This window comes from Empidonax traillii, unplaced genomic scaffold (assembly GCF_003031625.1).
Source record: "Empidonax traillii isolate 1590-97213 ecotype Southwest subspecies unplaced genomic scaffold, ASM303162v1 scaffold299:size639221, whole genome shotgun sequence".
In the NCBI taxonomy this organism is placed as follows: domain Eukaryota; kingdom Metazoa; phylum Chordata; class Aves; order Passeriformes; family Tyrannidae; genus Empidonax; species Empidonax traillii.
The window spans coordinates 459,285-470,893 of NW_020955492.1; positions in this window are offsets into that span (position 1 = coordinate 459,285).

Here is an 11,609-nt window from a genome sequence, read left to right on the forward strand (position 1 = left end):
TGTCCTCCCTATCCCTGGCATAGTAAGACCAGCTAGTGGTGGAGCCTCATCTTTGGTTTGGTTCTGGTGCATCCAGGGCGTTTTCAGAGCATTGAATTTGAGTGTGAACCCTTCACCAAACAAGAGACTGTTATGAGGGCAAAGAGGTGTTGTTTGACTGAACCCCCCCAAAGTTTAAGATTTAATTGGAAGGATATTGTTGGATTGTTGCAACATATTGCTTTTCCATATTTCCATATGTGATCCTAGCTTGGGGTCATTTGAGAACAGTCCAAGCGATGACTTCAGCAAGTATCTTAAATAAATTAGGATCAGCAGTGACGGAAGAATTCTGGTTGTGGTTGGTCTGTCTTTTGGAAACTAGAGCATATTAACAAAAACCAACAACAAATTTTGTGTCATGAATCTATTGGGAAAGGAGAAAAACTTCCCCGTTGCAGCATCTCTTACCTCAAAGTCGAGGATGTGAAATATCTCAGTTGGCCACCACATCATGAAGGGCGATTTATTGCATCTGTTTAAAAACAATTCTGTATTCTCTGGGGGCTGTGTCCTGCACTAGCAGAGTTTTGGACTCAATGATCTAATAGATCTTTTTCCATCTCTAACTTTTGTGGCTTGCCATATGTAGAGATAAACATCTTTCTTTCCGATCAGCGTTGACGGACAGACTTTCAGGCATGGAAACATTATTGTGTGTGGGATAGGGGGAGGGGAGGGGAGGCCAATTGCTCAGTGTTATTGTCTCCAGGGCATAGGATTATTGGAAAATGATAAATAGCTGGGCAGGCAAAGGGAATATGAAAACCCTGCTGTGGAACAGAGCTGCCCAAGATTTCTGTTCATATTGCAGTGACCAAAAGAAATTTACATTGGAAAAACCCTCTTGCCTTCGGGGCTGAATGTTATGAACCTTCAAAGTGATTCTTGAGAAGAAAAGGGGTTGGGAATGAAAGGAGTGGGAGGGATTGCCATGCTGTTTCTACGGAGCAGGAGTCACTGCAGAATAACATTCATGATCTTGTTGGTGCCGTTCTGAGAATAGGAACAAGGTAGGAAAGAAAAAAGCAAAGTTGAGCTTTAATCTGGCATTTGTGACTTGTTCTCCTGTCCCATGGGAGCTGCAAGTGGACTAAGTCCAAGCTTTTTTTCTTCTGGATGTCATTCAAGGATTGTTCATCTGGCCTGTGGACTGGGTACCTTTACTGTAATAATGTGTTTTTCCCTCAACTTGCTTGGACTTCAAAGTTCCATTTGAATGTATTAGTCACAGGTGTATGTATAATGGACAAGTTTTGTGCCAGTGTAAATCAGTGTGGATCTATGAGAGCTTACAGCACATGAAGTTTGGGGCTAAGAACTAAAATCCTACCTGTAATTTGTACCCCAAGAAACAGTGCATCAGGCCCAGCAGCGTGGATTCAGCTGCTGTAATTAAGTGCTATCTTTGCTTTTCAATGTATATTTAGACACATCAGCCATGCAAGGCATCGATTCCACATTCCTGTGGCTCCTTGGCTGGGCAGGCAGGCCAGCACTGCTCTGCAACACTCACCAGCTTTTTGTTCTTGGCAAAAGTCTCATATTTAAATTATCTCCCTTGGCCAGATCTTTCACAGAAGGAAGAACATTCTCTTGTTGTTACCTTCTAATCCCTGTTTTGTTGTTTGATGTTGCTGACTGACAGCTGTAATGAGGCTGAGATTTTCACTTGAGAGGCATTCAGCTCTTCACTTTAGGGCTTGTTTGCAAGTTCCCATTGCAGTGGTGGAGAGATGGATTATCACTGCAGAGGCTGAGGATCGGTGGCTGCACTTGGTTGTGCTGGGTGATCTCAAGAGCTGGTTGGAACTTCAGTGCACTCCGAAGGTCCTGTATGTTGCATTCCCATTTTCTTTCTAGAGAGTCATAGTCTTTAAATCACAATTAGTGCCAGTGCTGTCCTGTGAAAATTCCTGACCACATTATCCACCCAGTGCTGCTTCTGTAGCAACATCTCAGAGATTGATAAGAGAGAAATCCCTCTGCACCAGGAACATAAATCCACAGTGGTCCCTGAGCAGAGGGATCCTGTGCATTTGAGTGTGCTTGAGGCAAACGCAGGTTTGGGCTATTGAAGGAGCTGTGCAGGTTTTCCCAGAACTGGCACACAGGATAATCTACTGAGTCAGTATATACCTGGGCAGTGAACTGGATTTGGAGCTGGACCTGAGGCAGGTCAGACACAACAGTGTTGAGCCATCCACTATCAAGAAAACCTTGTTCCAAAAGATGTTGAAGTATTTTATGAGCTGTGGGTAGGGCTTTGATGTCTCTCAGATAGTTCTTGGATGTGATTCAGAATGGGAAAAAGAAGCAGGACTGATAGCCATTGCTGCCTGTGCTTGATGGCCAGGCTGTTATTCTGAACACACAGTGGATGCTGCAGGGTTTTTGAAGTTGATTTTTCATTCCCAACATATGGCTTGCATTTGATTGGGGAAATGCCTTGCTCCCAGGAGCGTCTCTGCTGGGCACTCCCAGAGCCAGCAGGATTAGTGTCACCAGCTCAGGCCACTTGGTTCATCTAGCCCAGTGTCTCCTTCCAGCCAGTGGCCAGAACCAGATGCTACTTCAGCAGGAAGTTTGTATATTCTTGGAAAGGACAGTTATCAGATAACTTTGTGTTCAGGAAGATTTCTTTCTTTTCATTACAAACCGGCTCCTGCCTTGCAGCTCTGCAGCCCAATGCTGGGATCTGGATACAATACAAAGCAGTTTTTTGGGATCTGGGGGGAATCCTTCTCAGAAAGAGCCTTAAAGGGAATTGGGGATCTGTGGATTCTGCACTGTGGCTCAGAGGACTCCTCTCTTGGGACTGTTTTCTTTCTTCAGTACTTCTCAACCCATGTTTTCCATTTGACAACAGATCTTTGCACCAGCCACATATTGAAACCAAATAAACAAACAAACGCCACAGTTTCTTCTTTCTCTATAATTTCTGACCTGAGATGACACAAGCTGTGACTGGATCAGGTTGCAGAGCTGCACGTAATGCCACAGTTTTCCTGAAGATGCTTCCAGCAGGCTGAGGCCATTTAGTCAGGCTTGCTGTGGGCTCTGGGAGACTGGAATCCTGCAGGATGCATCGTGCCAGGCTCCTGGCAGTGCAGCAGCACAGGGGATCTCTGAATCACTGAGTCTGGCATTCATCCTGCTGCTGGAGGCTTTGCAGGGCGTGCCTTTTGCTGGTTCTTTCAGGAAAACCTTCCCAGTAACTTCCTATCTCCAGACAGTGTGTTCCTGGTCTCCTCCTAACGAAAATCCCAGAGATCTGATGCAAACAACAGGGTGTGCAGGAATGACAGAGGCTGGAGCAGTCAGGTCACAGCCTAACACTTGCCAACTCAACTGCTTGTGCTGTTGCATAAACACGTCTCACTTTGCATGTGATTAGAATAATTTACAGTGTTTTGCTTACCTTGATTTCTCCCCCTTGTCCATAACCCTTTAATACATTTACCCCCAGCTGAACTGTCTCTCAGACCCAGGGTCCTGCTTGTCCTGGGACATGGAGGCACGCAAGCACTTTCATATCAGATTAGAAATTCACCGACCGCAGAAACTTGGAAACTGTTCCTCTTGCTTGTCTCTCTTTTATAGACTGTGCAGAAACTTTATCAGTGTTTCAGTTATTAATAGATTGTTTTGCTTTGCTCAATATTTAAGGCCTCGTATGACCCTACTAATAATTTACAAGAATTTTTGTATGTCTGTGTTTTAATTCCACTGGCTTCTGTGTCAGCTGATGAGCTTTGATTGGTTGGGTTTACCTAATACATAACCAAACAGAGACAGCAACTGAATGTGGTTTATTCAGATATGTAGTTTCTTTCTAGGCATATGATTCATTGTCTGTGAGAGAGGCTGCAGCTGGACAGCAGAAACTTTGCAGGGAGAGAGACAAAGTGAGCTCTCTTTCCCTGCAGTCTCCTTGATACAGCTTCCTATCTTCCAGCCTTTCCAAAAGTCATCAGAAAATTAATAATAGTGGCTTGACGGGGTCACAAAAGAAAAACCTTAGAAACTCTGGGACCTCTAGAAAAACAAGAAAAATCCATGTTGACCATAAGTTGCCTCGAGAGCCTCTTCTCAAGATGTCTCGTAGCTCCCACGTACACTTGTATGTAAGGATGTACCTGATGATCATAGGCAGTGGCCAGCCTTGTAATAGTTACCATGGAAAAGGTGCAGCAGGAACTGATGAAATGTGTTCAATTCTATACCTGAAAGGGGATGAGAAAATACGTAACTTGTGCAACTCTTGTTTTCCTGAGGGAAATCCAAGTGCTGGCTCTCTTGGCCTTAGGAAGCCTGACTTTGGGTAGGGGACTGGAATATATTGCCATGGGACTACATATCAGTTCAGCTCTGAAATAAAATCCCAGTTCTCAGATCTGGTGATGATACAACATTGCATGCAGAAAAAGAACCCTTCTTTAGGAATTAAAGTGGGATTATTTTAAACAAGTATGTGTGTGGGTGTGCACAGACAAAACACACGCATACACACACTGTAGAAAAAATGTTATGAGGCCTTCAGCAAATTTTTTTACACTGGAAATGAGATGTGACTTAAATAGTAAGGATAATTAACTATAGGAGCAGTTTACCAAGGGAAGTGATAAATCCATCATCACTTGGATTCTAACTTGAGATTTTTTAGAAAAAAACCTGTAGTTCAGCCTCAAGATACTGCCCAAAATTATATTTACTTATGTGGAAGGGAAGCCCAATCTTCTTCCACCAGAGGTGGGATTCTATTTTGTGTGTGTGGTAGCACTAGAATATTTATTGTGCTCTTTTGGTCTTACAACTTATTTGGTCCTTTCAAAGAGTGGGTCAGAAACATGAGACATTCATATATAATGTAGGATTAGATTGTTTGCTTTCTGGATTTCTTAGAAAGTGCTCATTCACTGTTGTGAAAGACCTGAAGATGGTCTTTGTCATCTTCTTGTTGAGGATTCCCTCCTCCCCATTTTGTTGTTTGGGTAAGAATGGAGTTTAGCTTTGTCTCTTACACCCCTTTTAAGGTAAAATAATGTTAATAAGTAATTGTGCCAAGTAAAACTTTCTGGAATGCTTTTGCTGGCAAATGCTATTGTATCACAACTGAGTCAGTTTTGAGAAATCTGTTCCTGCAAATCTTTAATTTCATGAGATGATGATTTTACAGCAAGCCACTCATTTTTCTCTAGAAATACAAGACACAAGACTTAGTGCAATTTTTTTTCAGTGAGAGTCACACATTTATAAGGAAGAAGGAAGTTTTCTTACCTGGGAAGTGGTAGCCAACATTTATTGCATCTCCACTCCTTAGAACAACTAATTATAATCACATTTAGTCTAAGGGAAAGTGTATGTTTGCTTCAAATTAGCGTTCTCTCTTTGCAAAGATAATATTTTTTAAAAATGGGTTTCTTGGTCCTTGAAGATGCACCAAAAAACCCATTTTTTTTATACATCATCAACTGTGTGTTCATTTTCATATTTACTGGCCATTTGTGAGATGAGCCCTGGGACTTTTAGAGAAGTTACATCCTCAAGCACCTTGGTCTTTGGTTGCTCAAAGTAATGCTTTAAAGAGATCTGATTTCTAGAGAGAAGGAGCATGTGATTTCTGAGACATGTTCCTTCAAGATGTTTCGAGTCAGGCTTCCCAAATGGCTTAATTTTGGAAAAGAGAGCCCCATTTATTTGACAGTGACATGTCTCTGTAATGTTTTACTTTGTGAGGGAGATACAGGATTTTTTTTTGCTTGAGAAGGGGAATGCATGTGGAATAATTTTGCTGGCTTCAGTATTTCATATTTATATGGAGGAACTTGGTCTTTTTTGCTGTTTTCTTTTCCTTCCCTTTCAGCTTTTCAAGTGTATGATCAGGGAAGGGTAATTTTTTAGCTACCAAGGAGGATGAATTAATAAACACCTCCTGTAAAAGGCAACAGGGCAAAGGTTGTTGGGTTTCAGTCTCTCCCTTTCCCAGGTTCAGCATTTCCTCCAGTACCTTGACACTTCTGCTCAATCCAGCCCTGTTCCTGTGCCTGGATTGCTCCTCCATTGGGGCTGAGAACATGCTTTCAGCCTGATCATTTACTGCAAGGCTGTAATTAGGGCCTTGTACATGTTCAAATAGATCACAGGCAACAGGGGCAAGAGATGTCATCAGTCATAATTTCCACAACCTAAAGATTTTTTTTTTTTTCTGGTTATGCCATAAATTCTTTCTCTTATTATTTTGTGCCTTGGCAGAAATAACCTTTCAAAAGTAGGCCACCCTGTCCTTTCCTGCGTTCCTTGCAATTGGGCTGCGAGGAAAGCCCCAGACTGCCAAGGCCTCTATTTTTGGTTTCCTTTTGCAATATGAGGACAAAGTTTCCTTCAGATGCAGCTCTAGCCAGGGAACTCATCTGATGGACTAGAGCATATAATTTTAGTTGGAAAGAGAGGAAAAAAGATCAACTGTAATCTCCAGTGCCTCTTGCTGGGTATCTCTGAAGTTCCATGGAAGAGTGCAGGCGCCAGGAGCAACAACCACTCTGCACTTAAGGTTACAAAACATCTTCCATTATGACACTGTTTTCAGTGCTTTAGGGCCTTTGGAAAAAATTACCTATTGGGCTGCAATTTTTGTTTCTTGGTGACTGTCAAAAATTATGGTCTCTCCAAAATGTTGAGCGAAGCCGATCCAGCAATTTCTCTTGCATTGTGTGAGAGTAAAAAACCTCTGAACAGCCACGCTGTAGAATGAAAATACACACAATCCAACGCTTTCCAAGTAGCACAATAAATGTTTCTAACAATTACAAAGTATTTTAAACCTTTGAAACTCTGCACAATTCAAGTTCTCATTGAGCACTGCAACTTTCACATCTGAAAAAAAAGGCTGTTTTTTTCTAATTTCTTTTAAGAAATGAATATGTTGATGGTACTTGGGACGGGATCTGTGTTGAAGTTATGCCCCATTTATGCCCTTAATGATATATCTTTGTGCAGTTTGTGCTCCTTAGGGGATTACTTCTTCCAAGTTCATGCTGGAAGATATTAAAAGGAGCTGTTAATCACAGACCTGCGTTTCCTGTGTTAACTTTACTACACTTTGCTTTATATTCTGATTATGAGGCTCTACTTTTCAAAGGGGAAAAGTATTTTTTTTGTGAAGATAGGTGTATATATAATAGAAGCAGATATGCTTTTGCACTGTCAATCCAGTTTTGCAGGATGCTGTCTCCAAGGTCACAACAGCATCAGCAAAGTGTGAATTTTATGGCCTGCAGCTGTGTAAAGGCTGTTAAAGTAAGTGCAGAAATTTTCCAGAGCTGCTTCTGCTCCATAAGGTCTCAGCAAATGTTAGAAGTTATTTAGTGGTGTAAATTCTGAAGAAGCTGCTGGTTACAAATAGGAATAAACTGTATTTTCTAAGTGCAAATGCCCTGGTTAGGTGTGCCAGGAACAGAAATGCAGAACGATAGCAGGGATAAAGAGAAAACAGACTCTGATCTGAAGGGAAGAAGTGCTTTATAAAATGTGTCCTCAAAGGCATTGGTGGGCGTGATGTTCTGACCTCTGTGATCAGCGTGGGAGTGGAAGAGGCTGGTCACCTGTTTGGTTATTTTAAAGCAAGTGGCTCAATCTTCTTACATCTTTGCACAGAGTGGGAAGAACATGATGGCTTTCAGCCTCTGGGTAATCAGCCTTGTAATGTTGCACCTACATTATACTCCTGTAACTCTCAAGTTGCACGTGCCCACGCTAGATGACTGCTCTATAAATTTGCTTACAGTTACCTGCTAAAACTGTAAATTCCTTTGCTTCCAGTTAAGAGAGAGAAAGCTCTCAGCAGCAGAGATCAGTCCCTGACATGAATCCATCAGGCAGTCAGCTCACATGGCCATGTAATCCAAACAGTGGTGACCTCGGTGCACCATGTGAGAAAGGTTATCTTTTCCTACCACTGTGAATAAACAGTGTTGGGGGCTAATTAGAATGACACTGTGTTTATTCTGAGCGAGGATGTGTTTGAAAATGGCTTTTAACTGGTCTACAAGTGAAGAGTGTGTGTGTGTGAGCAGAGAGAGTGGTCCCAGCCTGTTTCCCTGTGCCTGTTTCTCCTCCCTGTGGTCAGTGCTGTACCAGGACATGTGGAGGGTCTGGCCACGAGCCCGGGCTCCCTCTGCACATCAGGGACATTTCATGGGGAGCCCTGATGTCTCCTCACCTCCTCAGCCAGGGTTGGCCCAGGCAGGAGGGTGGCACTGCTCTGGGCAGGAGGATGGGCAGGAGGAGGTAGAGAGGTGAAAGGAGTTCATTGACAGGGACTGGCTCCCAATGATCTCAGCAAACAGCAGGGCAGGGATTGGGATGGGTTCTGGCACTGCTGGTGGCTGTATAAATTAATACAGGTTAGAAGCAGGGCCAACTTGTTTGTAGAGGAGCTGGAGCCAACCCTCAGAAGAGCTGCTTTCCAGCTTTGGACACTGAGCAGTTTTAATCTCCAGTAGGACCCACATTTTTTCTTTGCCCAGCCCTCCTCTAAACACTTTCCTTTATTTATTTATTTTCCTTTTTATTTGCTTCTGTCTCCTTTTACATGCTTAGATCTCTATTAGCTCAAAGATGACTGGGCTTTGGTCCAGACTCCTGGCATGCAATGCCAGCCTTCACTGGTCTTGAGCTGCCTGCAGCAGGCCACTGCTGTTCCTCTGCCCAGGCAATAGTGAGGGAAAGGTGTCATCCAGGAGGTCTGTGGCAAACTGAAAATAGAAAACAAATGTTGAGAGTCCCAGTGAAGTCCTTCAGCTTTGAAACCATCCTTCTTCCCTGTCCCATTCATTCTATCCCTCATCAGTGTAGTTCCAAGTGTCTTCCTATAGTGCCTGGAGAGATAGGACTACTATGTCATGGGTTTAATAATTTTATCCTTATATTGGAAGGGCCTGTATCTGCCTGCATTCCCTACTGCTTAGAAGCCTCTTTGGAGGCTTTCTGTTTATTTTCTTGATTTTAAATGTAGGTGTCACTGCTTATATTTGAGCAGGAAGGTGGAAAGGTGCTGAAGTAGTACTGAAGGTAGTAAGGATTGTGGTGGTCCTTAATTCCTGGTGGTATTTGTTATCCTTTGCAGACTTCATTCCAAATACTTAGATTTTTCAAAGGCGTTGAGCACCTTTAAGGTGAGGACAGAGACACAGATTGATTAAATCTTCTACTGAAAGTCACTGAAGATACAGGGGACGTGTTTGACGTGCTGGCAGTACTCTGTGCTGCTGCTGAGAGACCCTGTAAAATTCTGCTGGGGGTTTGAGGAAAGTGACTTTATTACTGGGAAGTTCTTGCCAGTGTCAGTGTTGCAGCTCAGGTTTAGAAACTCTTCTTTCAAATGTGCTACAATGCTGATTTAACAAATCACTGGTACTTGAGATTCAAAGAAATGTTCTTTTTCCCCCCTTTTTTGTCCTTTGCCAGTACTAATTTTGCGTGAGCACTGCAGGACATGGCTCTGCACTCATAAAATTGTACTTCCCTTTTTGCCTTTGCAGTCTGTTTTCAGAAATAACAGGAACAAGGTTTGGGACTGTGAGGGGTGGGTATACATAGGGCAAGGCAAGGCTTTGCATGTCTCAGTAAGGAAGTTGCAGATGTAAAATGGCATTCACAAAAATGTTGGCTAATATGAAAATAAACTTTAATGGTGTAGTGGGTGTGTATCACCTGAAAGCTGTGTGCATTTGTCCAGTAGAAAAAGAACCCCATAGTAACCCTTTATGAAAGTTTCTCTTTTGCTTTAGTTTCCTCAGGTGATGCCTGAGGTTCCTTTCTCTTTCCTGGATCCCAGAAGAGTTTGGGCTGGAGGGAGCCCTAGAGCTCATTTCATCCTGACAGCCCTGCCATGGGCAGGGACACCTCCCAGCAGCCCAGGCTGCTCCAAGCCCATCCAACCTGGCCAGCTCTCTGAATAAAAGAGTCTGTGTCCCTCTCCTTGGGAACAAAGGGGAGACGTATTTTTTTCTTTAGCTTAAGTTTGTGGCTAGTTAAATTTTGTATAAGATGTGGTTTATAAATCAAAAAGAGACTTTTTTTTTTTTTCTAATTTGGTCTAAACCCCATACCCCTTAGTTACAAAAAAATGATATGGATTGTGTTAATAAGAAATTAATAATTATAATATTAATTCTTACTTGATAATAGCAAGTAAAATTTAGTGACAGCTGAATACTTTAAAAGAAATCATTGTGTTCAAATGAGAAGTTCCTAAGTCCCATTTCATAAATAGCTCCTGCTGTAGACATTGAGCAGAGAGAGCTGATTTGAAACAGATCTATGGTGGAGCTGCAGTCCATCCATGGGGACTTTTAAGTCCATATGGTGAGACTGCCTAAGGAGTCAAATACTTTGTGGAAGGATCATGCAATTAATCAAAAAAGTAGTAGAGTTTGCAGTTAATCTAAATTAATTTAGTATTTTTTTAGGTGAAAAAAGTTTTTCCACTTCAAAGAACAGGAAAAAATCTTCAGGATTTCCTGTTTATTCATTTCTTTGTGGTTGTCACAATCCATATATTTTTAACTATTTTATTTAATAAAATCTGTTACTTCTTAGTGACAGAGAAAATTGCATGATTTAAAAATAGCAACATGCTGTATCTTTAATATGGTTTTCCTCTATCAGATATACAGTACCAAGTAAAGACACACTGAAGAATTCAGCTTTCATTATCCTTACTAAATGGAGAGAAGTTAATTTATTTTTCTTATAAGACTTTTAAAAATTATTATTCTGGATGACTAGATTAAAATCTGTATTTCTGCAGACATCCTGGTGTCAGCATGGTTTGAATTTATTAATGTTATGTATTATCCAGTCTATATTTGAGGCTTATTCTAAATGTGAAATTTTGTGGGTATAATTGGTTAAGAAGATGGATGAAGTAGGAGTTGGAAGTCAAATCAACACTTATGCAGTAGGAGTTCTCCTGCAGATCAAAGTCCTTTTCAACAGAATTGGGGGGAAGGGAGAAGAAATGGCAAATATGAACCATCCTGGCTTAACTCTTTAGTGTGAGCAGGTCTGTGCTCCTGTGGGGATGAGAGCACAGAGGGTTTCAGGATGGACTCTGAAAAATGTATCTTAATAGTGAAAAAAACCCAAAAAAGGGCTCTAGAATCTTGCCCCAGAAGGAGGTGATGCTGTGAGATGCGAGTGGAGCTTTAGGCAGAGTTTTCCTGCTGGGCTGCTGAGGATGCCTGTGGTGGGAGCCAGAGGACTGGCAGAGCCTGCTTATTGACTTGCTGCCCCTCTAATGCTTCAGTGTGTTCCAATAAATAACCATAGGAGTATTTTGGCTTGCTTTTTTTGTGGGTTTTCCAGTAGAAATGGTTTGCTTAGCTTTCAAACTTTTGTTTTGGTGTTAATATTTCTATATGTTGGAGAAATGTGTTTCATGTTTACAAAACACTGGCACATTGACCTTTTCCCAAACTCCCTCTTCTTTAAATGAAAAATGGACTTAAGAATAATGATGATGATGATGATGTGGTTTGGTTTTGTTTTTTTTTTTTGTTTGTTTT